Genomic DNA, 24,199 nt, shown 5'->3' on the forward strand with positions numbered 1-24,199 from the left:
TGTAGAAATACTTCCCTATGTAGAGAATGCTTGAACTCCACTAGCCTAGAATATTTCCATGTGTATCAGCCATGATGAAGATATTGAACAATGGAATTGGCACTGAAGTCTGTGGAACCGTGTGGGATCCTGGCAACATACACAGCCACTGAGCTTTAGAAATAGATATTGCTCCACTGGTGAAATTCTTTCATGTTACATCTTTGGTTACAGGAGCTAATTTTAGGTTTTGATTTCCATTAACTGGCAGTATTATACTTGCTACCAGAAAATTAGTGTTTATTTGCCAAAAAAAGAAGAGAACAACATTTTCAGTAGCCCTGAACCCATAATTCTTGTCAAGATGGCACAATGCTGCTTGCAAATTGTGCCCCTACACTCTTTTTAAAATGATATATTCAAAGTTCTTTTTTAAAAATGCTGCTTTGGAAAAAAAATGGTTGGACAGAACTCTAAATTCAACATATAAGAGCAAAAGAATTCCATGCACAGCTTCTCCTCCCTTTTCCTTCTGGTGCTCTTTATGCTTCACCCTCCAATGTCCCCTCATCCTTCTGCTAGAGCTGCCCAATATTCTCCATTCCCTCTGCATGTGGCAGTTCTTAATTTCGTGCATAGCCCAGTTGCCTCAGTTACAAGAAGATAACTTCGACTATGTTACTTAGATTTTACCACTGGACTTTGTTGATTGTGTCTGGTCAATTCAGGGGCTCCTTGGTTGTGACTCTCCATTCTTCCATGTGCAAGGGTGTAACTAGGGGCAAAAGGGTGGACAGATTCACCAAGAAGCAGGTGTCACTGGCAGCCAGGGGACTTGCTTTGTCTCCTCCCCCAGACTCAGAATCCCCATGGCTTGCCCCATGTTGGGTAAAAGATTCCTGCAGTGCAGGGCATTGGACTAGATCAGTGCTATTTTTCTAGAAAAATAGGTGCTGGAACTCACCATGAACTCCCTTGTTCTCCTATGATGGCAATGGTGCCCACCTGAGAGGTGCTGGAACTGAGTTCTGGCTTTAAAAGAAGCCCTGGACTAGATGATCCTCAGGGTCCCTTCCAACTTTACAGTTCTATGATTCTATAATTCTAAGACCCGGATAAAAGGCAGGAGATTTCAGGAGATGTGGGGCCATGGGTAGAATGCAGACTGGCACATCTACGTGCCAGCTGAATGAACTCACAGGGAGGTCTTGGGCAAATACTTCTCTCTCTGTCTCCTTTCCCCATCTGTCAAAAGGCAATGATAGTAACCCATCTCTAGGAGATGACATAGTTAGCATAATGCCTGAAAATAACTGGTTGTATTTTTGCTTCAGCCCTGACTCATCAAGTGGCTTGGGGCAATTCCACTGTTAGAGCAATGCTAACCCCCTTGTGATATTGGGCTGCCTGTAATGGTCACGCAGGTCTGATTTACACATGCAGCATTAAAAACCCTTCCAACTGCAGATGAAGAAACACTTAACAATCCCTTGCATCATTTCTCAATTTCTTGTGTGCTAGCTTTCCCCATGCTCCCTCCACGCCCTGTGGGAGCATTTAAAAAACGTGATTCCCCCACCTGGCCGACCATTTCAGAACTCGGAGCACTACGTTCTGTTTCATGTGTAGACCATATATGAGAGACAATGCATGCCAAGTGGTTTGAGTGCTCTACAGAGCTGTATAAAGGCCAAGAGGCATTATTGTTATTTTGTGTGGCTGAGTGCTCATGAATCGCAGTATGGGATACATAAATTTCCTTCCAAATGGAATTGCCTCCATTTCTTTAGTCCTGCCTGTTTGTTTTCCTGTTGGTATAATATCAGTGAAATGGAGGCAGACAGTGCTTTTTGCAGAACCTTAAAGAAGGTTAATATTTCCATCTACAAATTTCCCCAAGATGTTGCTAATATATTTATGTTCTATTTTCTTATTTATTTAATTTATCATCTGCCCTCTTTAAAATTAGAAGGTATAGAACACTCAATATGTTCTCCAGGGTTTGTGGAAATGATGGCAAGTAATTTGCATCTGGCTCTTGGAGGCTGAAGTTTCCGCAAGTGAGTAATATTGTGACCCAACCCCCCTCCCCCAACTATTCCAGTCCCTCCCTTTTGAAGCTAAAAATATATCTGGACAGCCATTAATTGTGAAACACACTGAAGAAAGCTGAGCTAATGGAGACAATTTGTTTTAGAAACAGTTCAGAGATTGCTAATTTCCAAATAATATGGCTTGCCTGACAGGTTTTTGCTTTGGAGTATTTCTGCTGCATACCAAGTAGAAATGCACAATGAATGGATCGGAGCAAACAAAGCACAGTAAAAAGTTCAGAGATCTTTAAAAGCGACAGCATCCCCTGCTGTACAGCGGCAGAAACAGGCTCCATTGACTTGCAAGCAAAATGCCCAGAATGACCGGGGGAGCTGGCTGTGGCAGAGAGGTGGCTTGCAGGGAGTCCCGAGGTTCTGACCTGCATTGAGAGACAAAAGGTTCCTCGATGCCTTCAGTGCAGCAGTATCCCAAATGCAATGTTTGCACTTCCCCCTGGATGTCAAGGCACTCGTTCATATTGACAGATTAGAGAACTGGGCCAAAACAAACAAGATGAATTTTAATAGGGAGAAATGTAAAGTATTGCACTTGGGCAAAAAAAATGAGAGGCACAAATACAAGATGGGTGACACCTGGCTTGAGAGCAGTACATGTGAAAAGGATCTAGGAGTCTTGGTTGACCACAAACTTGACATGAGCCAACAGTGTGACGCGGCAGCTAAAAAAGCCAATGCAATTCTGGGCTGCATCAATAGGAGTATTGCATCTAGATCAAGGGAAGTAATAGTGCCACTGTATTCTGCTCTGGTCAGACCTCACCTGGAGTACTGTGTCCAGTTCTGGGCACCACAGTTCAAGAAGGACACTGACAAACTGGAACGTGTCCAGAGGAGGGCAACCAAAATGGTCAAAGGCCTGGAAACGATGCCTTATGAAGAACGGCTAAGGGAGCTGGGCATGTTTAGCCTGGAGAAGAGGAGGTTAAGGGGTGATATGATAGCCATGTTCAAATATATAAAAGGATGTCACAAAGAGGAGGGAGAAAGGTTGTTTTCTGCTGCTCCAGAGAAGCGGACACGGAGCAATGGTTCCAAACTACAAGAAAAAAGATTCCACCTAAACATTAGGAAGAACTTCCTGACAGTAAGAGCTGTTTGACAGTGGAATTTGCTGCCAAGGAGTGTGGTGGAGTCTCCTTCTTTGGAGGTCTTTAAGCAGAGGCTTGACAACCATATGTCAGGAGTGCTCTGATGGTGTTTCCTGCTTGGCAGGGGGTTGGACTCGATGGCCCTTGTGGTCTCTTCCAACTCTAGGATTCTATGATTCTATGATTCATATATAGGGTGAAAGTCGTGAGACCAAGTCCCATCCAACTAGCAGTCCCCCTTCTGCAGTCTGAAGTGGTATAGTCCAAAACCAGTTTTTCTTACTTCGTGAACTTCCACCTGGCTAGGCCTTAGAACAGGTCTTAAGCATTACTCCTTTGCAGCAGCTGCTTAAACCTCAAGGCAAATAAGTGCAGAGTTTCTGGGAAAGGGAGTGATGGATTATTGGGGGAGGATGTTCAGCTGCTTTGTGATGACATTGGCAAGCACATGATGGCATCAGCTTGAGCAATGGTTGCTCAAGGCAAACAGAATGTTACAAAAGCTACTAGTGCTACTAATACCCCTTTGAAGTAATTTTAAGCCTCTTTCCCCCACTTCTATTAAATTCTGCAGCATCTTCCCAAGGGATGAAGGGGAAAATGGAAAAAGAAGACAGGCAGATAACACAGGCAATGCACTTAGATGGCAGCACAGATAAAAAGGAAGAACCCTTCTCCAGCAGAGAGAGATAGAATGTGTTCAATTGACCCCAGGCTAAACTGCTATAAGAATTGTAGATTGTGATCATTTCTCTTTTATTGAAGGGGAACTGCAGGCATCTTCCAATGGCACATGAAGTGCTCACAAGAGGATGGGTGAGTGCCTGGGCAGCTTCTGCTATATGGAAATCCATTGTGATACCAGGAGAGGAACGGGTGCAAAGCAGGCTGGAAAACGCATGTGCCCACCCTTTGAAATGGCACTGGGGCAAGTGGGAATGCCTATGGGTATTTAAGGATATTGCTGCTGGAATTCAACATTGGCATTTATCAGGTAGCCTGGCTCTACTCCAAAATTCTGCAAAAATGTGCCCATTGTTTCTGTCACATCTCTTCATTTGTCTCCTTTCTTACCATGAATCCAGCAGCTGGATGTGTTTTTGTGTGTTAGGCTATAGTAAGAATGACTCAGAAGGTACAATGCTGTCACTGCCTGGCCAGCTGCCCTCACTAAGACCCTGAGCAAGCTGGTATCTGGTGCTTAACCATCATATTAAAAACAGGCACTACAATGACTACATGATTTAACAGTATATTGTTAAGTGTCAATATGTTCCACTTGGTGCTTCTTATATTGTCCAGGCCACATTGAAAAAGAAGGAGAGAGAAGAGAGAAAGTACTTCAAGATAGGGAAAGCCTGTTAGCACAGCAGTATTTTATTTTAGTAGAAGGGATGTGAGGGCTATCACTGAGGTAAGTAGAGCTGTATTAGCAGTGCTATTTTCCCAGAAAAAGAGGTGCCGGAACTGTCCATGAACACCTCCCTTGTTCTCTTATAATGGTATTGGTGACCATCTGAAAGGTGCAGGAACTAAGTTCCAGACAGGGCTTTTTTCAGCTGGAACTCAGTTCTGGTACCTCTCAGGTGGGCACCATTAGCATTATAAGAGAACAAGGGAGGTGTTTGTGGACAGTTCCAGCACCTCTTTTTCGGGGGGGGTGCAGAGAAAGACACCATGTATGCATCTCAAGCATAATCTCCACATTTTGGCACCAATGAATTGCTACAACACTGGAAATACAACTGTCTCAATTGTGGCAAACTAGGTTGCTATTCCTGATACATTTCCCTCTTTTAAAAGCAAATGCATATCCTCCCCATATAACAAAATTACCTCTGTGTGACAGAGCAGATTTAGCATTTGGATTAGTTGAGGAACATATCCCTCTCTTTCTTGGGCAGATAAAACAAAGTGATGACGACTGCACCAACCAGGCCTTCGCAAATCGCCCTGTTTTCCTTTAGCTTCCTGAATCATATGCAAATATGCCCAACCTGATTGGGTGACTTTACTTTCAGGTCTGCATATGTTGTTCACTAGATGACAACATTCAAAATTGCCCAGTATCACCTCAAGACTTGAAAAGATGTGTTTCCTTGTAATTAACAGAAATGTCTATAACCTGCTTGCCCAGCTTGTGTGCCTGAGTGCTCTTCTTGCAATTTAGGGCATGATGCAGCCAAATTTAAGGAATTTTAATTTTATTTATTTTAATGACACGGAATAAAGGATGTGCTTGATTATCCATTAGAAGAAAGGGTGCTTAAACGGTGCTTAATTTGGGCTGGATCAAGCCTTTAATTGAGTTAGCTCAAATGATTAAGTCTTTTCTTATTGGAAGTAGTAGTAGTAGTAGTAGTAATAATAATTTATTGATTATTTATACCCCACCCATCTGACTGGGTTTCCTCAGCCACTCTTGCAACTTGCAGGTCAAGTTACATATTTAAGTATGCAAGGGCAATTTGAATTCAGAATATAAAGACCTCTTTCTTTTCAAGCTTCTTGCTCACCAGCAAAATCACACGTTATTGTCATGAATTTTAATTTTGTTTTCAAATTGATGAAAAGGAAAGAATATAATAATAATAATTTATTATTTATACCCCGCCCATCTGGCTGGGCTTCCCCAGAAGAAGAAGTAGAGATGAATATAAAACAATGATTTGAAACAGCCACTGTCTCTAATCTATAAATATGGAAACATTAAGGATTACATTTCTCTCTGACGTTAGATGACAGGCGAAACAATATGGAATTAATGGCATAATACAGCTGTGCTTTTCTATCACTGTTTCATTTGTTGACATGAGAATGAGAATGAGAATGTAAACTGGTAAAAAAATGGTTCCAAGCTTGCAAAACTGGATGTATTTGGGGTTGGGATGGACAGGAGGATCTGATTAACTCATGCGAAGGGGTAGATAATCAAATAACTTAATTTGGACTGGTATTGCAGCCCAAATTAGGTATTGCATTTAGTGCTTTTCTTTGACTTTAACTTAGGTATTGCAATTAGTGCTTTTCTTTGACTTTAAAAGCCACTTAGGCCACCCCCTTTACCCACATAAAACTTTCGGCATGTGTACCAAAACAATCACTTGTTGGTTTCAGCATGTTTTGAATTCTGCCCAAATTAACTGCAACTACACTCACAACAGCATATGCCAACTTCACCATGTGAACTCACTGCTTGACATGCATTGCTACTACACTTTATGGCCTGGATACTTTTAAGGCTGTGCACATCCTATAAGATCAGTGGAGAAAGACCTTGTGTCTATTCCACCAATATCAGAGGACCTTATGGCAGGAACATGAGAGAGAGCCTTCTCGGTGGTGGCAGTTATATTGAATGTATTTTTAATCTTTGTTGGAAGCCACCCAGAGTGGCTGGGGAAACCCAGCCAGATGGGCGGGGTACAAATAATAAATTACTATTACTATTACTAATTATATGGAATGCCATTCCTTGGGTATATCTGTTTGACACTCTCTCTAATTTCTTTTATTTGGGTTTTTAAAGACACATCTATTTTCCAGAAGGCATTGGTATTTTTATTGGGCTGATTTATTGGGGTTGTTCTGGAATTCTGTGTTATTTTAAAGGACTTCTAAAGTGTGTGTGTGTGTACATAGATGATTAGATAGATGATAGATAGGTAGATGATGATGATGATAGATGATAGATGATAGATAGATAGATAGAGAGAGAGAGAGAGAGAGAGAGATGATAGATAGATAGATAGATAGATAGATAGATAGATAGATAGATAGATAGATGAGATAGATAGATAGATAGATAGATAGATAGATAGATAGATAGATAGATAGATAGATAGAGATGATAGATAGATATAGATAGATAGATCATAGATGATGATAGATAGATGATGGTGATAGATGATAGATATAGATAGATAGATATTGTTGTTTATTATTTATTGTTAGGAATTTGTTGTCTCTGACACTTTTGCATAGAAAGGTGGGTATAAATCTGCTAAAATAAGAAAATAATGTATGAAAGCATTCCATATGTTCAATTGACTTACTGACTGAAAAGAAACCAAGCTTTATTCAATTTCCTATGAACGGTTAATTATTTTATTAGAGACTTTGATCACTCATTGAAGTCCCAGTAAAACCTAACATCCAGCGAAAGAAAATTATTCTTATCTGGAGAACTGGGCTGCCAAGTAAATGCTTTGCTTGAACTCTTTCTTTAAGGATTGCCCATGACACTATCTAGCTTCCCACATGACAAGTGTGGGTCAATAATAAGTAGCAGCCCGGGGTGTCACAGCTAAGATTGAGGCCAAGGGGAATTTTAGCCACTTAAGAACTTTGCACAAAACCAAACCAAACCAAACCAACCAAACCAAACCAAACCAAACAAAACAAAAACCCTCTTTATTCTTTCCATCAGACAGTTTTTGAATTAAAAATTGTGTGCAGTTTTTGTCTACTTTCTAATTGGTGGTGGCAGAGAGAAACAGAGGCTGATCTTTCTTTCTGGATGGTAGGACCCCAGCCATCTCCCCCAAGGGCAGGCCCATGCAAAACTTGTCTGAGGCCCAGGACAGGAGTCTTGTTAAAATAAAGTTATAAACTCTGGGTGAGCCCCATGGCCAGCTTAGTCCTCCAAGTGTACCCAGCTCCCTATCCTTTGCATGGGCCTGCCCGAGGGTCCTGGGTCCTTGACCATTGCTTTGGGTTGTTCCCAGGGCCTTGCAGAGCCAGTGCATTATTGCATTATTGTGCATTATTGCTGTCTAGAGAGGCCACAGCACAATGAAAGTGGGTTAAAAATAAATCAGAACATTTGGGTCCCTCCAAACATCCTTTTTATTCAACATCCACAATGATTTGTACTCATGATACTGTTGTGGCAGTCCTATGTGATTCCACTTTCAATACTGTTTGCACCTGTAAAGGTTTGGGTTGGTTACATGGCATCATTTCCAGTCAGTGAATATTCTGTAACTTCCTGCTGATCTCCCACCAGATGTCTTAGTGAATGGCACCATAGCACATATTTCAAAATATGTCAGTTCATTGCGTACATACTGAAGTACAAAGGAAGAAAGTAAACAGCCTGTATAAAGTAAAGAACAATCATGCAAGCTATGTGACATGTTGGGAAATAGTAAGTTCTGTAACTGTGGGAACTGTTTGAATCTCTCTTCTCAGAGAAATGTACCTGTTGGAGTTTATATGTTATAGTCTGCCTTAAGATTCACCTTTGCTTAATACCCTTTTTATATTGCTCATTTAAGAGAAACCAAATAAAACTCTCAGAAAGAGTGCAGAAATGGACTTCAGGATTGTTGTTGTTTAGTCGTTTAGTCGTGTCTGACTCTTCATGACCCTATGGACCAGAGCACACCAGGCACTCCTTTAAAAAATAATAATAATAATATTTATTAAGAGTTTAGAAAATACAAAAAGAAAAAATGAAATTTAAACATAACAATATAATAAAATACAAAAACAAAAACAAAAACACTACATAACACATTGAATTAAACAATTAAAAACACTTCCAATATTTTCAATCTTAACTTTCATTCGCTTGTTTCATTGACTTCCTCACGCCTCCCTTTTTGTATTCCACTTCAATTAACTATTTCAGCAAGTCCTTTCCATCTTCATCTATTTTCTGTCCTATAATTAATCTTAACATATTCTAACCTGATTTTTCTCTTTAATACATTAACAATCTATCTGTACCTAGTTCCTTATAACATTTCTGCCAAAGCCATATTGCTTCATTCCACCATTTTTCTAAAGCTCATTAATTTTACAATATTTCTGTAAATAATATTTAAATTTTTTTCCAATCTTCTTCCACCGACTCTTCTCCCTGGTCTCAGATTCTGCCAGTCATTTCCGCCAGTTCCATATAGTCCATCAACTTCATCTGCCATTCTTCCCGGGGGGGTAAATCTTGTGTCTTCCAATACTTCGTGATGAGTATTCTAGCTGCTGTTGTAGCATACATAAAGAAAATTCTGTCCTTCTTTGGCACCAATTGGCTGACCATGCCCAGGAGAAAGGCCTCTGGTTTCTTCAGAAAGGTATATTTAAATACCTTTTTCATTTCATTATAGATCATCTCCCAGAAAGTCTTAATCCTTGGGCATGTCCACCAAAGGTGAAAAAATGTACCTTCAGTCTCATTACATTTCCAACATTTATTTTCGGGCAAATGGTAAATTTTTGCAAGTTTGACTGGTGTCATGTACCACCTGTAAATCATTTTCATTAAATTCTCTCTTAAGGCATTACATGCCGTAAATTTCATACCTGTGGTCCATAACTGTTCCCAGTCAGCTATCATAATGTTATGTCCAACATCTTGTGCCCATTTAATCATAGCAGATTTCACCGTTCCGTCCTGAGTGTTCCATTTCAACAGCAAGTTATACATTCTTGACAAATTCTTAATTTTAGGATCTAACAATTCTGTTTCCAATTTTTTATAATCTAGCATCCTTCTTAACATTCAACCAAATTACAATGTTTTTGTAGAAAAACAAAAAAAAAACAAAGCTCTGCAGTTTTACTCTGTCTCCATCTTGTTCCAAAATTTCCCAATATTTCGGCCATTTGGCCTCCATATTGAGTTTTAACAAGTCCTTATATCTTATCCAAACATTAAACAATGCTTTCCTAACAATATGATTTTTAAACGCCTTGTGTGCCTTTACCTTATCATACCACAAATATGCATGCCAACTGTCAGGGGTTCAGGGAGAGAGGCGCAGATGAGGGAGGAGACAGAGAGTGAGGGGGAAGGATTCCAGAGTGACGAGGAAGAGGATGACAATGACCCAAGATTGTCCATGAGTCCGTCCAGTGAATCGGAGGACTCCCAAAAGGGAGCCCCTCTGGTCAAGCCAAGGGAAGCTAGAGGGGGAAGCAGTCAGGAGCAGGGAAACGAAGGGGGAACCCCCAGTGGGAGTTGGAGAGCGAGACCGGCTGCTCCGCTGGAACGGAGTGAGGGGGGAGGAGTGACCAGTGTGTCAGAAGGAGCAGAACAGGAAGCAGAGAGGGGAAGGAGATCAGGGCAAAACGTCTTGCCGGAAGGGGAGGAAAGTAGTATCGAGGGCAGTGTAACTGTCGAAGGGAAGGTCAGGAGCAACGTACGCGCGCCAAGTTCAAAATGGGAGGCGCACGGAAATGAAGAGAGTCCTGGGGAGGAGCCTGGTCCCAAAGCCCGAAGGAGGGGGGAGGAGGCGGCAGAGGATTCAGCCTCTGGAGAGTCCCGAAGGGAGAGAACACAGGGGGGCAGAAAGACCCTGCGGAAAAGGAAAGAGAGAAAGAGGTGGACCAGTACAAGCCTCTTAAACTGGTGTAGAGGGGGGACCGACTCAGAGGGGACTTCAGCGGTCTAAGCGTAACAGACGTAGAGTCACGGAGCTCGGATGTAAAGCTAATAATGTTCTTCAATAAAAGCTTTTGTACATAAGCTGGAGTGGACTTTGGTCTCTTGTGAGCTGGGACCACGGGTGACTCTGACACCAACCAAATACATTGTTAAAACCTTCTAAATCCAGCACATCAGTGTTTTCAAGAAGCAGCCATTCTTTCAGCCAGCAAAAAGCAGCTGATTCATAGTAAAGTTTAAGGTCTGGCAGGGCAAATCCACCTCTTTCTTTAGCATCAGTTAATATCTTTTTTTATTCTAGGCTTCTTGCCCTGCCAGACAAATCTAGAAATGTCTCTCTGCCACTTCTTGAAACAATCCATCTTATCTATGATTTGCAATGTTTGAAATAAGAACAGCATCCTTGGCAATACATTCATTTTTATCGCAGCAATTCGACCTAACAATGATAGCTTCAAATTTGAGCATGTTTCTAAATCCTTTTTCACTTCAATCCAACATTTTTCATAGTTATCCTTAAACAAGTTCACATTCTTGGCAGTCATGTTATATAATTTTATCGCTTTCAAGTTCTCCTGTGATTTTGGTTTTGCTCTCAGTTTCTTCTCTCCTTCCTTTATTTTCTCCAAGATTTTATCCTTTTTTTTCATTTTGAGTTCTCTTCTTAATTGCATTCTGTTGTATCAGGAATCCTCTCATGACCGCCTTACTTGCATCCCAGATTACTCTTTTTTCCACTGTTGTGTTCATATTTATCTCAAAATAGTCTCTCAAGGTTTTTTTGGGCCTTCTTGGTTACTTCTTCATTCCTAAACAAAGTATCATTCATTCTCCATCTAAAGGAACCAATTGGCGTCAATTTCATCTCCATCTTCACAGGATTATGGTCAGAACAAGTTTTGGGGCATATCTCCACCTTGCTAGTCTTCGGAACCAGACCTCTGCTTATCCAAATTTGGTCAATTCTTGTCCATGTCATTTTAGCTTCAGAGAAAAAAGTTCCCTCTCTTCCCAAAGGGTTCTTCATTCTCCAAATATCCACTAAGTCCATATTTTCAGTCACGTCAAAAAAAGTTTTTGGTAGTCTACCTTCTTTGGTGACTACTTGTCTCTGTGCCTTATCCATATTTGTAGACACCACTCCATTCATGTCTCCCATCAAGATCATATTGTAATCCATAAAATTCAATAGAGTCTCATGTAACTTCTTAAAAAAATTCCGATTTCCCTTCATTTGGTGCATAGATACCTACTATCAAAAATTTCTCTCCTTGTGATTGAATTTCAATTGCAACAAATCTTCCTTGTTCATCTTTAAACATAAATTTCAGTGATAGGCTCTCCTTTGCATAGAGTACTCCTCCTCTTTTTTAACTTTATCCGATGAAATAAATTCATGGCCCAATCTTTTATTGCTCAATATCTTCCTGTGTAGCGTTATCACATGTGTTTCTTGTAGGCAAATCAAGTCCAGTTGTTCTTTTTTAAATAAATGAAAGACTCTCCGCCTTTTTCCGGAGAGTTCAGTCCATTAACATTCCAACTCAATACTTGCAACGCCGTGGTGTAATTATTCTGCTTTTCCTCCAACTGCACCCAATGCTTGCTCTTCTTCTGTTGGTGTTGTTGGTATCACATTCTCTGGAGGGTCCAGTCCAAAGGAATATGCTGATATATCCAATATTCCCTTATTTGGTGATCTTCTGTCCAATGCTCTTTGCTCTAATCCTCTGTCTGATGGTCTTCTATCCAATACTTCTGGGTCTTTCCCAAGTCCCTTCTGAAGATCTTCGTATTTATCCAAAAACTTCACTTTATCCTCTACTGATCTTATTTTTATCTTCCTTCCTTTGAAACTGAAGGATAGACCTTGGGGAAACTCCCACCTGAAGATAATTTTGCTCCTCAGCTGGTCGACCAAATCTCTATAATTAGACCTAAGATCCAAAAGATATTTCGGAATGTCTTTAAATATTTCCACTCTTGACTGTAGTACTTCCAAAGACTTCTGGTAATGCCAGCCCAAAATTTTATCTCTCTCTTCTTTAGTTCGGAGGGTGATCAAACAGTCTCTTATTCTGCTCTCCCCCCCCCCTCTTCCAAGTCTGAAGGCACTCACAATTTTGAATTCCTCTTGTTCCAAGTTCAAATGCCAAAAATCAGCAAATTCCTGCGTAAGAAATTCTGTCAAACTGTCCTTCTCCAGTTCAGGTACAGCTCTAATCCTCAAATTTGTCTGTTTTTCTTTGAGCTCAATCATGGAAAGCGTCAGCTTATGGTCATCAAGTTGCCTCTGTAGATTTGGGACTCTCTCTGCCTCCAGTTGTGTTACTTTATCTTCTACAACAGCAACTTTTTCCCTAGCTTCCTCTGCGGTCTGTCGAATCAAAGTAGATTCCTGTATCAATTTCTAAGTGGTTTCTGTATTAGTATTCACCTTTTGTCCTAAATTATTTATACTTTCTATATTTAAATCAATTTTAATAGTTGCGGCATCCACTTTCGCATTGTCGCATCCACTTTCGCATTTGTCGCGCCTGCTTTTTTATTAAGCTGTTCCAATGCCTCATTAATCTTACCCAATGCAGCCGCTAATGCCTCTTCTGTTGACATTCCTCTTGATTTAGAATGTACTGATGCAGCCGCTGAGGGAGCAGGAGGGCCTGATGTTGAGGCTCTCCTAGGTTGCAGCCAAGACTTCCCAGACCTTGTTGTTTTTTCTGGGATTGACTGGTCTATCTTTCCCTTTCCATCTGCCATAACACTTAAAGAATTCAAGGTCAGTCCCACAGTCCCACAGTTTTTATCTTGCAACTGGGAATTACCTAGTACAGCTCCTGTGACAGTTTCAAAAACTTCCTCTAGAGGGAAACAGTTGCAATTTGTAACAATCCGTAATGTCCCCTTTTAAAATATAGTTCAAGCAATAAAGTTAGTTAGTTTCAGTTTTCAGTTACTTTTTAAAATCAGACGGAGACCGTCAAAACAATGTATCTCTCTTATTTAGCAAGCTGTCAATGAACGTTCTAATTGCAATGAGTAGACCTTTCAAAGCACGTCAATCTTGCTGGCGACCCATTTCCAGGTTCAGAGCAATAGTGTTCTAACTTCCTCCACGATTCAACACTTCCCCCCTCTTCTCCTGCTTCCAAAGGGGGGTTAGAAGTTTTTTACAGATGGAAATTTAGTCCTTTAGAGTAGGCTTTTCCAAGACTTTAGCTTGCAGCCTCTTTGCTTCAGTCTATTTACAAAAGGGGAAGGGGGACTTCCTGTTTTGAACCTTCCCCGTTCACTGCCAAATTAATACATTTTTTTAAAAAAAATCCAATTCTCCGCTCTACTCACGGGTAGTTGTATTAAAGTCAAATTGTCCACAGGAAAAAGTCAGCGCTCTCCGGCAACAGCTGTGCAGCTTCGCTCCATGAAGAAAGCAGTCGGTTTGAAGCACCACGCCGCTCACCCCGCGTCGCTCCGGAACCCTGAACTGGGTTTCCCCGCGAATAGGAGGGGCACAAAAGGTGCCAGCCAAATCCCACGTTCACAGGCTTCACCCGCCTGTGATTTTTGAAGGGTCCCCGCCTTCGCCGCGGCGGCCAGACCCGATTTCCACAGAGCAAGTTCCTCCTGATCAGAGGAACTCCGCCATTGCCGGTGGCGCTAACCCGGAAGTGCCACGCCAGGCACTCCTGTCTTCCACTGCCTCCCGCAGTTTGGTCAAACTCATGCTGGTAGCTTCGAGAACACTGTCCAACTATCTCATCCTCTGTCGTCCCCTTCTTGTGTCCTCCATCATTCCCAACATCAGGGTCTTTTCCAGGGAGTCTTCTCTTCTCATGAGGTGGCCAAAGTATTGGAATCTCAGCTTCACGATCTGTCCTTCCAGTGAGCACTCAGAAATGATTCCTTAAGAATGGAGAGGTTTGATCTTCTTGCAGTCCATGGGACTCTCAAGAGTCTCCTCCAACACCATAATTCAAAAGCATCAGTTCTTCAGCGATCAGCCTTCTTTATGGTTCAGCTCTCACTTCCATACATCACTACTGGGAAAACCATAGCTTTAACTATACGGACCTTTGTTGGCAAGGTGATGTCTCTACTTTTTAAGATGCTGTCTAGGTTTGTCATTGCTTTTCTCCCAAGGAGCGGGTATCTTTTAATTTCATGACTGCTGTCACCATCTGCAGTAATCATGGGGCCCAAGAAAGTAAAATCTGCCTCCTTTTCTTCCCCTTCTATTTGCCAGGAGGTGATGGGCCCAGTGGCTATGATCTTTGTTTTTTTGATGTTGAGCTTCAGACCATATTTTGCGCTCTCCTCTTTCACCCTCATTAAGAGGTTCTTTAACTCCTCCTCACTTAATGCCATCAAAGTTGTGTCATCTGCATATCTGAGGTTGCTGGGATTCATCCAGTCCAGCCTTTCACATGATGAATTCTGCATATAAATTAAATAAGCAGGGATACAGTCTTGTCATACTCCTTTCCCAATTTTGAACCAATCAGTTGTTCCATATCCAGTTCTAACTGGAACTTCTTGCCCCACATAGAGATTTCTCAGGAGACAGATGAGGTAATCAGGCACTCCCATTTATTTAAGAACTTGCCATAGTTTGCTGTGGTCGACACGGTCAAAGGCTTTTGCGTAGTCAATGAAGCAGAAGTAGATGTTTTCCTGGAACTCTCTAGCTTTCCCCATAATCCGGCGCGTGTTTGCAATTTGGACTCTGGTTCCTCTGCCCCTTCGAAATCCAGCTTGCACTTCTGGGAGTTCTCGGTCCACATGCTACTTAAGCCTTCCTTGTAGAATTTTAAGCATAACCTTGCCAGCATGTGAAATGAGTGCAATTGTGCGGTAGTTAGAGCATTCTTTGGCACTGCTCTTCTTTGGGATTGGGATGTAGACTGATCTTCTCCAATCCTCTGGCCACTGCTGAGTTTTCCAAATTTGCTGGCATATTGAATGTAGCACCTTAACAGCAACATCTTTTAAAATTTTAAATAGTTCAGCTGGAATATCATCACTTCCACTGGTGCTTTCTAAGCCCTATTTGACTTCACTCTCCAGGATAGAATCATAGAATCATAGAGTTGGAAGAGACCACAAGGGCCATCGAGTCCAACCCCCTGCCAAGCAGGAAACACCATCAGAGCACTCCTGACATATGGTTGTCAAGCCTCTGTTTAAAGACCTCCAAAGAAGGAGACTCCACCACACTCCTTGGCAGCAAATTCCACTGTCAAACAGCTCTTACTGTCAGGAAGTTCTTCCTAATGTTTAGGTGGAATCTTCTTTCTTGTAGTTTGGATCCATTGCTCCGTGTCCGCTTCTCTGGAGCAGCAGAAAACAACCATTCTCCCTTCTCTATGTGACATCCTTTTATATATTTGAACATGGCTATCATATCACCCCTTAACCTCCTCTTCTCCAGGCTAAACATGCCCAGCTCCCTTAGCCGTTCCTCATAAGGCATCGTTTCCAGGCCTTTGACCATTTTGGTTGCCCTCCTCTGGACATGTTCCAGTTTGTCAGTGTCCTTCTTGAACTGTGGTGCCCAGAACTGGACACAGTACTCCAGGTGAGGTCTGACCAGAGCAGAATACAGTGGCACTATTACTTCCCTTGATCTAGATGCTATACTCCTATTGATGCAGCCCAGAATTGCATTGGCTTTTTTAGCTGCCGCGTCACACTGTTGGCTCATGTCAAGTTTGTGGTCAACCAAGACTCCTAGATCTTTTTCACATGTACTGCTCTCAAGCCAGGTGTCACCAATCTTGTACAGTGGTACCTCGCGAGACTTCCAGGTTAGCGCCATCGGTAATGGCAGAGTTCCTCTGATCAGGAGGAATTTGCTCTGTGGGAAACGGGTCTGGCCGCCACAGCGAAGGCGGAGACCCCTCAAAAATCACAGGCGGGTGAAGCCTTTGAACATGGGATTCGGCGGGCACCTTTCGCGCCTCCCCTACTTGCAGGGAAACCCGAAATCGGGGCTCCAGAGCGAAGTGGGGTGAGCGGCGCGGTGCTGTGAATCGACTGCTTTTTCCATGGAGCGAAGCCACACAGCCGTTGTCGGAGAGCGCTGACTTTTTCCTGTGGACAATTTGATTCTAAAAGCAACTACCCCTGAGTAGAATAAATTGGAAGTTTTTAAAGAAAAAAAGACCTAATTTGGTACTGAAGCGGGGAGGCTCAAACAGGAAGAACACCTACCGCTTTTGTAAATAGATCAAAGCAAAGAGGCTGCAAGCTAAAGTCTTGGAAAGCCGATCGGAAAGGACTAATTTTCCAGCACTTAAAAATAGTGAACCCCCTCTTGGAGGCAGGAAAAGAGGGGGGGGGGGAGTTTGGACCATATATACCTGCAAGAGACAGGGGAGGAAGTTAAAATTTCACCACTCAGAACCTGGGAACGGACTGCCAATGCTTTGGAATGCGCTTTGACTGTGAATAGAGAGATACATTGTTTTTAGCTGTCCCCTTCTGATCTTAAAAAGGAGGAAAAGTAACTGAAAATTGAAACTAACTTTTTTCCTTGAGCTGTGTTTCAAAAGGCGTTATTTTGGATTAACACAAGTACAGATAGCAACTGTTTCCCCCTAGAGGAAGATTCTGAAACTGTAACAAGAGTTGGATCAGGGGAATTTTCCACTTGTAAGATAAAACTGTGGGACTGTGGGACTGACCTTGGAATTTTTAAGTGTTATGGCAGATGGGAAAGAAAAAGTAGATTCGTCATTCCAAGACAAAACAACAAGGTCTGGGAAGTCTTGGCAGCGAAGAGCGTCAGCATCTGGCCCTTCTGCCTCATCAGCGGCTGTACCAACACGATCTAAACCAAAAGGAATGTCATCAGAAGAAGCTTTAGCGCTTGCACTAAGATAAATAACTCACTGGAAAAACTTAATAAGAAAGTCGATGATGCAACTACTACAATTAAGCTAAACACAGAAAGTTTAAACAATTTGGGACAAAAGGTGAATACAAATACAGAAACCATCGAGAAATTGATACAGGAATCTACTTCGATACGACAGACCGCAGAGGAAGCCAGGGGAAAAGTTGCTGCCGTGGAAGTTAAGGTAACACAACTGGAAACAAAGAGGGTCCCAGACCTGCAGAGGCAACTTGAAGACCACAAGTCAACACTTTCTATGATTGAGCTTAAGGAAAAACAGACGAATTTGAGGATCAGAGCTGTACCTGAAGTGGAGAAGGATAGTTTGATACATTTCCTCACGCAGGAATTTGCTGATTTTTGGGATTTGGATTTGGAACAGGAGGAATTTAAAATCGTGAGTGCCTTTAGACTTGGAAGAGGAGGGAAGAAAGAGAAAAATAGAGCAAGAGACTGTTTGATTACCCTCCGATCTAAAGAAGAGAGAGACAAAATTTTGGGTTGGCACTACCAGAAGACTTTGGTAGTACAGAAGTCAAGAGTGGAAATATTCAAAGATATCCCAAAACATCTTTTGGACCTTAGGTCCAATTATGGAGATTTGGTTGTCCTGCTGAGAAGGAATAAAATCATCTTCAGGTGGGAATTTCCCCAAGGCCTATCCTTTAGTTTTAAAGGAAGGAAAATAAAAATAAGATCAGTAGAGGATAAAGAAAAGTTTCTGAATAACTACAAATAAGATCCGCAGAAGGAACTTGGAAAAGAGCCAGGAGCATCGGATAGAAGATCACCAGACAGAGGACTAGAGCAAAGAGCATCGGACAGATCATCAAATAAGGGAATATTGGATATATCAACATTTTCCTTTGGACTGGATCCCTCAGTGAATGTGACACCAACACCACCAACAGAAGAAGAGCAAGCATTGGGTGCAGTTGGAGGAAAATCAGAGTAATTACACCATGGTGTTGCAAGTATTGAATTGGAATGTTAATGGACTGAACTCTCCGGAAAAAGGCGGAGAGTCTTTCATTTATTTAAAAAAGAACAATTGGACTTGATTTGCCTACAAGAAACACATGTGATAACGCTACACAGGAAGGTATTGAGCAATAAAAGACTGGGCCATGAATTTATTTCATCAGACAAAGTTAAAAAAAGAGGAGTAGTACTTTACGCAAAGGAGAGCCTATCACCGAAATTTATATTTAAAGATGATCAAGGAAGATTTGTTGCAATTGAAATCCAATCACAAGGAGAGAAATTTTTGATAGTAGGCATTTATGCACCAAATGAGGAGAAATTGGAATTTTTTAAGAAGTTACATGAGACTCTGTTGGACTATATGGATTACAATATGATTTTGATGGGGGACATGAATGGAGTGGTGTCTACAAATATGGACAAGGCACAGAGACAGGTAGTTACTAAGGATGGTAGACTACCAAAAACTTTTTTCAATATGACTGACAATATGGATTTAGTTGACATCTGGAGAATGAAGAACCCTCTGGGAAGAGAGGGAACTTTCTTCTCTGAGGCCAAAATGACATAGACAAGAATTGACCAAATTTGGGTAACTAGAGGGCTGGTTCCGAAGATCAGAAAAGTGGAAATTTGCCCTAAAACTTGCTCCGACCATAATGCTGTGAAGATGGAAATGAAACTAACACCAATTGGTTCCTTTAGATGGAGGATGAATGACACTTTGTTTAGGAACGAAGAAGTGACTAAGAAGTCCCAAAAAACCTTGAGAGATTATTTTGAGATAAATATGAACACCACTGTTGAAAAAAGAGTAATCTGGGACGCAAGCAAAGCGGTTATGAGAGGATCTCTGATACAACAGAATGCAATTAAGAAGAGAGCCCAAAATGAGAAAAAAGATAAAATTTTGGAGAAAATAAAGGAAGGAGAGAAGAAACTGAGAGTGAAACCAAAGTCGCAGGAGATCCTGAAAGAGATAAAGTTATATCAAGTACAATATATGAAAATGATGAATCAGGAAATAGAATGGAAAATTAATCAGATGAGACAAAAGACATTTGAATCGGCAAATAAATGCGGAAAACTGCTGGCTTGGCAAATGAAAAAAAGACAAAAACTTAATACCATTACGAATTTGGAAGTGGAAGGAAAGAATATACAGAATCCAGTGGATATTAGAAAGTTCTTCCAGAGGTACTTTAAACAATTATATACACAGGAGACGCAGAAAGAAATGGACATTGACCATTTTTTGAAAACAAATGGACTACAAAAAATCTCTCAAGAAAATAAGCTAATGCTGAATTACAAAATAACGGAGCAGGAGGTAGAAGGGGCCATTCAGAACATGCAATTAGGTAAATCTCCAGGACTGGATGGTTTGACTTCAAGATATTATAGATCCCTGAAAGAATGGTTAGTACAACCTTTAAAGGAAGTCTGTAATGAAATATTGGAAGGGAAAATGGCACCAGAGTCGTGGAAGGAAGCTTATATTACACTTATACCGAAAATAGAGTCTGAGAAGACACATCTTAAGAACTACCATCCCATATCTTTGCTTAATGTGGATTATAAAATTTTTGCAGATATTTTGGCTCAAAGACTAAAAAAGGCACTAGTAGAAGAAATTCATAAAGATCAAGCGGGCTTTCTCCCGGGCAGACACTTGTCTGACAATACGAGGAACATAGTTAACATCTTAGAAAAACTACAAGTGAATATTAATACCAAAGCAGTTCTGATATTTGTGGACGCGGAGAAAGCCTTTGACAACATTTCTTGGAGTTTTATGAAGAAGAATTTGCAAGGGATGGGGGTTGGTCAAGGGTTTGGAAATGGTATAGGTGCAATTACTCAGAACAAAAGGCTAAATTAATTGTGAATAATGTAGTGACGGAAGAATTTAAGATAGAGAAAGGAACACGACAAGGTTGCCCAATCTCTCCATTGCTTTTTATATCGGTCCTGGAGGTCCTTTTAAACATGATTAGAAGGGACCAATTGCTTAAAGGTATACAAGTCGGAGCTAAACAGTACAAATTGAAAGCATTTGCTGATGATTTGGTATTGACACTACAGGAGCCAGAATCTAGTACTAAAAGAGTACTCGAACTAATTCAAGAATTTGGTCAGGTAGCAGGTTTTAAGTTGAACAAGATGAAAACTAAGGTTTTAGAGAAAAATCTAACAGTGACTGAGAGAGAGAGGTTTCAGAAGGAGACAGGATTAACACTGGTTAAGAAAGTGAAATACCTAGGGGTTAATATGACTTCCAGGAATGTGAATTTATTTAAGGATAACTATGTAAAATGTTGGATGGAAGTGAAAAAGGATTTAGAAATATGGTCAAATCTGAAGCTATCATTGCTAGGCCGAATTGCTGTGATAAAAATGAATGTATTGCCTAGGATGCTGTTTTTGTTTCAAACACTGCAAAATTTGGATAAAATGGATTGTTTCAAGAAGTGGCAGAGAGATATTTCTAGATTTGTCTGGCAGGGCAAGAAACCCCAAAGAAAATTTAAGATATTAACTGATGCTAAAGAAAGAGGTGGATTTGCCCTGCCAGACTTTAAACTTTATTATGAATCAGCCGCTTTTTGCTGGCTGAGAGAATGGCTGCTTCTTGAAAACACTGACGTGTTGGATCTAGAAGGTTTTAACAATGTATTTGGGTGGCATGCATATTTGTGGTATGATAAGGTCAAAGCACATAAAGCGTTTAAAAACCATATTGTCAGAAAAGCACTGTTTAATGTTTGGATAAGATATAAGGACTTGCTTGAAAATAAAACCCCAAGGTGGTTGTCACCAATGGAAGTGAAGGCTCAGAAAAAGCTCAATATGGAGGCCAAATGGCCGAAATATTGGGAAATTTTGGAACAAGAGGGAGATAGATTAAAACTACAGGGTTTTGAAAAACTAAAAAATAGAGTGCGAGACTGGCTCCATTATTACCAAATAATGGAGGCATATAATTTGGACAAAAAAATTGGCTTCCAGGTGGAAAAATCAAAATTGGAAACAGAACTGTTAGATCCCAAAATTAAGAACTTGTCAAGAATGTATAACTTGCTGTTGAAATGGAACACTCAGGATGAAACGGTGAAATCTGCTATGATTAAATGGGCACAAGATGTTGGACATAATATTATGATAGCTGACTGGGAACAGTTATGGACCACAGGTATGAAGTTCACGGCATGCAATGCCTTAAGAGAGAATATAATGAAAATAATATACAGGTGGTACATTACACCAGTCAAGCTCGCAAAAATTTACCATTTGCCCGAAAAAAAATGTTGGAAATGTAATGAGACTGAAGGTACATTTTTTCACCTTTGGTGGACATGCCCAAGGATTAAGACTTTCTGGGAGATGATCTATAATGAAATGAAAAAGGTATTTAAATATACCTTTCTGAAGAAACCAGAGGCCTTTCTCCTGGGCATGGTCGGCCAAATGGTGCCAAAGAAGGATAGAACTTTCTTTATGTATGTTACAACAGCAGCAAGAATACTTATTGCAAAGTACTGGAAGACACAAGATCTACCCACCCGGGAAGAATGGCAGATGAAGGTGATGGACTACATAGAATTGGCGGAAATGACTGGCAGAATCCGAGACCAGGGAGAAGAGTCGGTGGAGGAAGATTGGAAGAAATTTAAAGCTTATTTACAGAAACATTGTAAAATTAAGGAATGTTAGAAGGAGGCTGGAATGAAGTTATGTGGCTTTAGCAGAAATGTTATAAAGGACTAAGTAAAAATAGACTGTTAATGGATGAAAGGAGGGAAGGTAAAGTTACACTTTATTAAGATAAATTATAATAAAAACTGGGAAAGAGGGAAAGGATTTGCTGAAATAGCTAACCGAACTAGAATACAAAAAAGGGAGGTGTGAGGAGGTCAAGGAAACAAGCAAATGAAAGATAAGTTATGGGAAGGTTTGTTGTGTTTTTTTAATTGTTCCTACTTCTCTGTTTTCTGTTTTTTATAATCTTTTTTCTTTTTCTTTTTTTTCTTTCTTATTGTGATGTGTTATCTAGTTTTTGCCTAACTCTTTTCTTTTTGTAACCTTTAAAACTTTAATAAATATTATTTTCAAAAAAATATATACAGTGGTACCTCGCAAGACGAATGCCTCGTAAGACGAAAAACTCGCAAGACAAAAGAGTTTTTCGTTTTTTGAGTTGCTTCGCAAAACGAATTTCCCTATGGGCTTGCTTTGCAAGACGAAAACGTCTTGCAAGTTTGTTTCCTTTTACTTAAAACCGTGCATTCAGGGGGTGCAGTTGGGACTTGACTTCGAGGAACAACTCATAGCGTGGTAGCCTTTTTTGAGGTTTATGACGACTTTGGTGATTTTTGAAGCTTTTCCAAAATCTGTGCTTCGCAAGACAAAAAAATCGCAAGACGGAAAAACTCGCAGAACGAATTAATTTCGTCTTGCGAGGTACCACTGTATTTGTGCCTCTCATTTTTTTTGCCCAAGTGCAATACTTTACATTTCTCCCTGTTAAAATTCATCTTGTTTGTTTTGGCCCAGTTCTCTAATCTGTCAAGGTCGTTTTGAAGTGTGATCCTGTCCTCTGGGGTGTTAGCCACCTCTCCCAGTTTGGTGTCATCTGCAAATTTGCCCTTGAGTCCATCATTTGCCCTTGAGTCCAAGGATGCCCTTGAGTCCATCATCCAAGTCGTTGATAAAGATGTTGAATAAGACCGGGCCCAAGACAGAACCCTGTGGCACCCCACTAGTCACTCTTCTCCAGGATGAAGAGGAACCATTGAGGAACCATTGATGAGCACCCTTTGGGTTCGGTCCTTGTTCTACTGATCTTAGCAAAAGGGTGAAGCTGATTTGCTTGAGAAAAGAAACATTTTGCAACAGATTGGGCAAGGAGGTACCCTGTCAAATTCCTCACATCATGTTCTTTTGCTTCTATGAGAGAGAAGTTAATGTGTCCTCTGTCTTTTGGCCTTATTTCAAAATATTTTAGGGCTGGGTTAGGAGAACTTGCATAATTTTCCAGTAAGCATTTTTCAGTCCTCAGTGTTGAATAAAAGAGAACATTGCAATGAAATGCAAATATTGACTTAATATATTGACTTATGTTCCTGTTCACCGTGCTATGCCGGGAAAAAAGATGTTGCTCACCATTCCAATTTCTGAGTGGTGTGAGAATCCAGGGGTTCCATGCTCTTACACAGGGTTCAGTGTCCTTGCAGTGAGGGACAGTGGAGACTGTGGTGGGGGCTCACAGCATTAACTCCCCAAAAGGTCTCACTTCTGCCACGGTCACAGACTTGGATTCCAGCAGAAATCGAGTGTGGCTCCCCATCTCTGGCTTCTATCTTCAGCCTGCTTCCAACTCTCACATACAACTTAGACGGCTCACTGGGTGACCTTGAGCCAGTCATCATCTCTTAGCCTAATTTACAGTACAGGGTTCCAGTGAGGATGAATTGCGGGGTGGGGGGGAGGAGAACCATGGACACCAACCTTGAGATCCTTGGAAGATAAAGGTGGTATATAAATGTAATAAATAAAATAAAAATGAATTAAAGTAATGACTTGAGGATGTTCCCCATGAATAAAAATCTTGAAGGATCTATTTTGCAATCATGGACAATCAAAGTTTTCTTCCTTGTTAAAAAGCATTCTTACCGTACTTTTCTGTGTATAAGACTAGGGGTTTTTTACTAAAAAATAATGTTAAAAGGCAGGTAGTCTTATACAC

General features: G+C 40.9%; 1 protein-coding gene across 1 annotated transcript in view; it reads left to right on the plus strand.

Annotated features, from left to right (window-relative positions):
• The first annotated feature begins 4,008 nt into the window (after positions 1-4,008).
• Positions 4,009-24,199, plus strand: part of OLFM4 (olfactomedin 4) — a 46,581-nt gene continuing 26,390 nt past the window's right edge. Inside the window, exon 1 of the mRNA XM_081872790.1 lies at positions 4,009-4,175. The gene's annotated coding sequence lies outside the window, so the exon portion shown is untranslated. The remainder of the gene's footprint in view (positions 4,176-24,199) is intronic.

This window comes from Podarcis erhardii (assembly GCF_964252035.2).
Source record: "Podarcis erhardii genome assembly, chromosome: 8".
NCBI classification, from domain to species: Eukaryota; Metazoa; Chordata; class Lepidosauria; order Squamata; family Lacertidae; genus Podarcis; species Podarcis erhardii.